A 7,018-nucleotide genomic window follows, 5' to 3' on the forward strand; every position below is an offset into this window, starting at 1 on the left:
GTCACAGGACTGTTTGCTTGTCCTCCTACACAGAGAAAACAGAAGTGGCCCAGCCTCTGAACTGGCTCTTCTGAGTCTGAGAATAACAGAGGTCTGCTGAAGAAAACATGACACAGTGGGCATGATGCCCTAGAAAGCAATCTTTAAAATAACTATTTTAATTACTTCTGAGGGCTTGCATATCTTGTCTTTCTCCTTCTTGTTTTAAAAGATGTTGGTCAGTAAAGTATCAGCAATAAGCAGTAAAACAAAGCAGTACTGTGATAACACTGACATTTACATAGCTCTTTTCAAAGTACTGGGAAAACGAGTGGCTGAGCTGTGGACAGTGCATGTGGACAGTCAGCTTAATTTACTCACTAGGCTGAGGAACAAAGTCTTACATCAAGGTTGAAGAACAAGGTATTGTACAAAATATGACAGCTGGAGTAACACTCTTTTGCTCTTACTCCTGCTGCTCAAGACTCTCTGGTTTTGAGAGTGAGCAGGGACTTCTTGGTCTGAGGTGGGCAGAGACCAGGAGATAATCAGCATTCTCTTGGGAAAGAGCCAGTACCCATCATCCTGGTGCCTTGGGTGCTGTGTCCCAGCTCCACTCAGTGGCTTTCAGTGGTCAGAAAAGCCATCAGGTAGAGCTTCATGGAGCCACAGGGACATGAAGTGACCGATATTGTAAGACTCAAGAGAGATTCTAACAGTATCAGCCAATGAAAAAAAAAGGGGAAAACACTTGCTCAAGTTTGGATGAGAAAACTCTTCACTTGAATGATTTACTGTAAGGTCATGTGGGAAGCAGATTTTGATACAATGATAAGAAGAATGATAGCTTTTCTTCAGTTCTCTTTTCAGTCACTAGAAAGGTAGATATAATCTGCCTACTTACACGGGGAGGGCTGCTGCCTGCTTTAAACAGTCTAACTGCTCTCTGCAGTCACTTAAATTACCTTTTAGATATATTAATAGGGCAATTTTGCAATGATATTTGGGAATTGCATTTTGGTTTGCACGTGTAATGGATGAATGAGCAGCAGCCAAGAAGAAGCACTTTCACCTCTGATTCCTTAATTTATTCCCTGGTAAAAGGACGCTGCTCTGAACAATTATTTTAGGAATTAGCCTTTCATGTTGGATAGAAGAAGAAAGGAGAAAAGCCGCCGGTTTCACTGTTTCTTCAGTTTTCTTTTGGCATGTCTCAAGGATGGTTACTTGGGAGACCGGCTTTACACGGTGGCCCGCAGGTCGCCGTAGCGAGGAGACGGCAAGGCTGGCGCAGCAGCATAACACCAGCGGCGTGGCGGAGACGGCGCTAAGAGGGAGTCTCTGTGGCGCAATCGGTTAGCGCGTTCGGCTGTTAACCGAAAGGTTGGTGGTTCGAGCCCACCCAGGGACGGGTTTGCCTTTTGGCTCGCCGTCTTTCTGTGCGTGCTCGCCGGGGAGGATGTGAGATTAGCGCTGGCGGCCGTGCCGGCGCCGCGAGTTTCTGGCAGGGGGGCCCCCGCCGGGGAGCTCAGCAAGACGCGGAGGAGGCCGGTCCCGCCGCCTTGAGTCCTGGTAGTTAACAGCCGTGCTGCAGCGGCCACTCGCGCCTATGGGTCGAGATGGTCCCGGCTGGCACGGCGTGGGGTTTATGTCCCTGCCTCCTGGGAGGGAGGTGTAGAACTCCCCCAGCCCGTTCCACGCTGGTGGGGTCTCTCGGAGCGCCGCTCTTCCGGCGGGCGGGCAGAGGCGATAGCCTCCGGGAGTTTCTTCACCCTAAGGTCCTGCGGTGGAAGGTGCAAAGGAAAATACCGTATTTGAGCTGCATAATAATTGTTAATGACGGCGCCGCGCGATAGCAGGGTTTGCTCCAGGAGACACTGCGTTTGCTGCGCTCCAGCACCCCAGCTACCGCCATCGGATAACGTGAGCTGGAAGTTCTGCTCGGGGGGTAAACGCCATCAGCAAGAACGATTATTGTTGCAACCACTGTTGTGTGGGGGTGTCGCCGCTGCCATTCTTGGTCGTCACGCACAACCTTTCGTCTCTCCGCGATGGACGGCGGCAGCGGCGCCGCTCCAGCCTCCGTCCCGGCGGGAAGCAGACCGTGGGGCCCGGCGGGCGGGAGCGCTACCCTCGGAGCTGCCGCCTGTCCCACTCCCGCCGGTGGTTCCAGGCCCGTTTCCTGCTGGCAGCAGCACTGCCTCTCCGGCCCGCCCTGTCCGCACGAAGCCTCTTTGCATAAATGAATGTTAAAAGCAATTACGTTGGAAGCTTCGCCTAAACGTATCAATTAGAAGTTGGCACCTTCGCCGTATCCGAGCCCGTGAGCTGATTATAACGAGCGTTCCGGCCGCTTGAAATCCGGTTGCCTTCCAGACCAGCTCCTGACAGCTCTGCGAGGGTCTATTTACAGTTTATAGAGAGCAGGATTCGTATTAAAAATGCTCCCTTCCCCGGTGAAGTTGTATTTCACTGATCTCTCTTTTCAACTCGACTGTTCTGAATAAAGGATATAGCCCTCTTAAAGGTCAGGCTGATGACAGGATATGGCCCTCGCTAGCTAAGACACCGGAGAAAAGACATGGATTCAGACACACCGAGGAATCTTAAATCTTTTGAAAGTAATAAACCCTAAATGGTCCGTGTGGTGTATCTGCAGCTGTTGGCTGGCATAGTTTTTTCTCTTTTGGGTTTTTGTTTTTTTTTTCCCCTATCACCCGCATCTTCTTTTTTTCCATTAAACACTGTAAAACCTGGCAGCTGTGTTCTCAGCACCAGATAGGTGCAGCTCGCTGCGGGACCCACCTACTGACCTCAGCAACGCCTCACCCACAGATGTTCCCCAGTGACAGGTACAATTTGATTTTAACTGGAGTCATTCTGATAAACCTTCTTCTCTCCGTTCCCGTGGTGTTGGCATCGGAAGGATGGATCCAGCTCAGGAGCCAGCGAAGCCTGTCAACGGACAGGGGTTTTCAAACCTGCGTTTGTCTACGCTGCGGTTGCCTCGCACCGGGCGGTCACCGAGAGCTCTCAGGAATCACAACAGCGAAGTGATCACGGCAGTGTAAAGAAGCAGTGGCTGGAAAGGAGGTAATTTAGGAGGTAAAATTCACCGAAGTGATACTTCAGGAGGAAGGTTCTGCTCCTAGGCATCAAGTCCTGCTTTCCCTAGCTGGTCATACATGGGTTTTACAGAGGTGATTCTTGCTGACCAGGACCTCTTAACTCTCCTTCCAGGTGGTGTACGTCGGTATGCAAATGCACCCATGAAACCGCTTAAAACAGATGCGGGGTGTGAGCACTCACTACGCGTTCCCTAGATGCGGGTACAGTAGAAGGCTCTTCAAATGCGCGTCGTGGGCTCGGTAACACACAGCAGCGTTGGGGCGGTGCTTAAGAAAATCATTTTCCGCAAGTGGAAAGTGCCTCCTCGCTTCTGCTCACCAACTAATTACAATGAAGGTTGTGGAAAACGGGACACCTGGTCCATTTCTTTTCTTTTTTTTTATTTTCTTTTTTTTTCTTTTTTCTTTTTTGAGGGGGGAGGGGGATAGGGACTCGATGCTTTCTCCGTATGAAGTAATATTTTTTCAGAGGTCAGTGAAGCTCTCAGTTCTCAGCCATGGAAAAAACCCAAACCCTCACAGCTGTGCAATGTAGCCAGAGAAACCATGCGATTCGTAGCTTCATCCATTTGTCTATACGCGGTTTGGGATAAACGCTAAGTGCAGTGAGGGACTGCATCACCTGATACTTTTAGGAAAAGCCCTGACATGTTCAGAGTGACCTGTTAACAAATACCGAGTTAAACCCCAGCCTTAATATTTCAAACCAACATCCCAGCCAGTTTGTAGCGCGGTTGGGGAACAGCGGACGTCGACATACCCGAAGAAGCCCCGAACCGCAGGAGACACCCAGCACTGCCCGTTCGCCTGGGTGAACAGAAGCACCCGCAACCCGCCGCAGCTCTTTGTTCGCGGGGACGCGGGGACGGGGGTGCACCCCTGCCGTGATTCCCCCCCGCGGGCAGCGCCCGGGGGTTCCACTTCTCGGCGGGGGGTAGGGGTGGGAGCCCCACCGCCGCGGGCCGCCCGCCTGCCGCTGCCCGGCGGATGGAGGCCGGTGAGAGCCCGGCGCTGCCCGTGGGTGCGGGGCCCCCCTCGGCCGCCGCGTCCAGCGCGGCTATGGGGGAGGGGAGGGCGCGGCTGCCAGCACTGCTGCCGGCCCGGGCCGTCCCGGCCTCCGCCTTCGCTCCGGGACACACACATACGGTGGGACAAAAGAACGCTGCCCCCGCCACAGGAACCCCGGTGGAGGGCCCGGCTCTGCGTGGAACCTCGGGGATCAGCGCTGCTCCCTCTCTCCCCGGACCTTCCAGCTGCCTCCCGCCACCGGGCGAGCCAGAGGCGGAGACGGAGCCGGGACACCCCCCCCCCCCCCCCCCCCGCTGCCGCCGCCTCCACCCCTTGGTCCTCTCGGCGCTGCCGCTGTCCGCCCCACCCCGCAGCTGCTCAGCGGCTGCCCGGGAGGGTTCGGCGGGGCTTCGCGCGGAATCCAGGTGCGGGGAGCGGGCCCCCGCGGAGCCGCCGCGCTCCGGGCGCTGCCCCAGGGCCGGGATCTGCCGGGAGTGTCCCGCCGCGGGGGCCGTGCTCTGCCGCCGACTGCGGAGCATCGTTGTCCGGCTGCGCGCGGCTGCGAGTGTCGGTACGGGGGAGGCATGCGGCCGAACCGGCGTCCAGAGGGCTGCGCCGGTGTCCGGGCTGGAAACGGGCGGCCGTTGGTCAGCCCTCTTTGAAGTTTGGCCAATATTTAGTAACTTGGGAGGGCTGATAGATGGGGGATTAAATATTCACAGCCCTAGGGAGGTCGGGGACTCGGAGTATTTGAAACGTGGAAAACTGTAGAGCTCGCAGAAAGGGTGCAGAAAACAGCCATCTTGAATATTTTAATCTCTGGCAAGTGTTTCTTCGGAACAAAATGGATGTTGGAGGGAAACAGCATAGTTAACATTACTGTAGCCTTCCATTTCTAACACCATCCCTCTCGCAGAATTCAGCTGGCACGAAGCAACGAAACTGGAAGGAATGCCACAGCCTTTCCTTTACATACAATGGCAATAAATAATTATCATCTGAATACTGTGGTCTGGAAATTTAGTACCTCTCTAAGTGATGGTGTGTTTTGTTGGGTTTTTTACCGACGATTTATATTGATTTGTTTGCATCGATATCACTCACATGTAATGCTGCAAGCCTCCCCACACACCCCCCTTTAATGTTCATGTAACATAAACAATTGCCGTGTGTTCACCCAGAACACACGTGTAAGGATTTTTTATTTTTAATGATATTCCACGTTGTTACCACCCCCAAAGCAAAAGGAGATACTCTACAGCTTACCCTGGAAATGGGACCAGGCCCCTGGGTTTGGAGGATGTTGTTTATTCATGCTATGAATCACTTATTCTAAGGATTCATTGTTTGTCCGTAAAAAATCAGTCTAGGCTGAGATTAGGCTTAGAAAGTCCCCAGGTTTTCTTCCACTTTTACTAAAATAGATTAACATCTGTCTTTATTTTGTCCTCCCTCCCTTCCCCCTTCCCCCCCCCCCCCAATTGATGGTGAAAATACAAGATGCTGATTTCTGGAGGTTTTTGTTTTCCTATAACTGCGAAATAGCTATCCTTTGTTTTACTAAGATTTATAATGCTATTAATGCTGGTTAGGCCTTCCCAAATTTTAAAAGTAAAATACCTTTTTTAAAAAAAACAAAAAAAACAGGAACAACCGACTGAAGGGGGGGGTGGTGGTGGTGATGTGGTGAGAGCAGAGACAATAAGTCAGTGGTTCAGTTACACAGGCTCGGAAAGGCGCCTTCCCTGGGATTATTTATTTATTTGTTTCCCCGTTGCTGTTTGCATACTTTGGACTCAGTCCTTCACAGATAAGCTTCAGCGGAAACAACACACTTTAAAAACGCCAAAGACAGCTAATAAAAATAATGCAGCAGTGGCTGGAGAGGATTGCCCGAAGATGAAACAATAGGATTGCAAGGCAGAACTGCTTGATTTCATTCACTTACTGATTTCTTTAATGACGATTTCTAATCCTAATTGCTAAAGGCAAGGTTTCTATTAAGAACTGCATTGTTCTTATTAAAGATTCTAATTCTTTTCAAGGAAATGTTGAGGCACTGCATATGCAGTTCCTGATTATTTCAGTACCTCACTACAGCTTTACTTTCAGTATCTATCTGAACACTTTTGCATTATTTTCTCAGTGCCATACTTTCCCCCGTGGACTGACACGTTAAAATATATTTAACATCTGTTTTATAGGCATCCTGATGTTTGTAGAGCATTTCCTGAGACTATGTGGATCAAAAGTCACTGTGAAGTCAAGTAGCATCCTAGTAATTTTTTACAATTTGAGCACGTAGGAATCTCAAAAGAATAATGAGAGTGAAAAGCAGAGTGAGCAAAATCACAAAAATGCAAATGACAAACTCCATCAAAGGCTAAAATCACAAACTTGTATTTGTGAGAAAATGAAAGCAATGCATAGACTAGAAACAACCTGGAAAAACAGGCACTGGCTTTGTAATAGGCAGGTCTTACTCTAAAACTGAAAGCAACACTTGGCTCAAATTGTTCATGTTATGTAAGAAACAGGAAGATCTCAGCTAGATTGAATAATACTGGGAATTTGGGGGCTGTTGTAGGGCCCGGAGAGGAAAGCCATATCAAATTTGTTCAAGCTTAAGGAACTGCATTTAAATGTCATGAAACTGTGATTTATATGGGAATGGTATGTAGGTTCCAGGGAGGAAACAGGGTGCAACGAAGTACTAAGGAGATCTACCTCTGTATTTTGTCCATCAAATGTGAAAGTCAAAGAAATATTGTAGAAAGAAATAAATTAATTTAACTTAACCTACGTGCCAAATGAGATAAGTTTAAAAATGTCTTTATAATGATGACTCAAAATACATATTTTGCCTGAAAGAAGCATATTCACAGGAAGAGAAAAACAGTATA

At 49.9% G+C, this 7,018-nt stretch overlaps 1 non-coding gene across 1 annotated transcript; it reads left to right on the plus strand.

Moving 5' to 3' along the window:
* The first annotated feature begins 1,316 nt into the window (after positions 1-1,316).
* Positions 1,317-1,390, plus strand: TRNAN-GUU (transfer RNA asparagine (anticodon GUU)). Its single transcript has one exon. It is a non-coding gene; the product is annotated as a tRNA-Asn (tRNA).
* The last annotated feature ends 5,628 nt before the right edge of the window (positions 1,391-7,018 follow it).

This window comes from Neopsephotus bourkii, unplaced genomic scaffold (assembly GCF_033783945.1).
Source record: "Neopsephotus bourkii isolate Nb327-2 ecotype Australia unplaced genomic scaffold, CSIRO-AGI_Nbou_v1 NB_53, whole genome shotgun sequence".
Lineage (NCBI taxonomy): Eukaryota > Metazoa > Chordata > Aves > Psittaciformes > Psittacidae > Neopsephotus > Neopsephotus bourkii.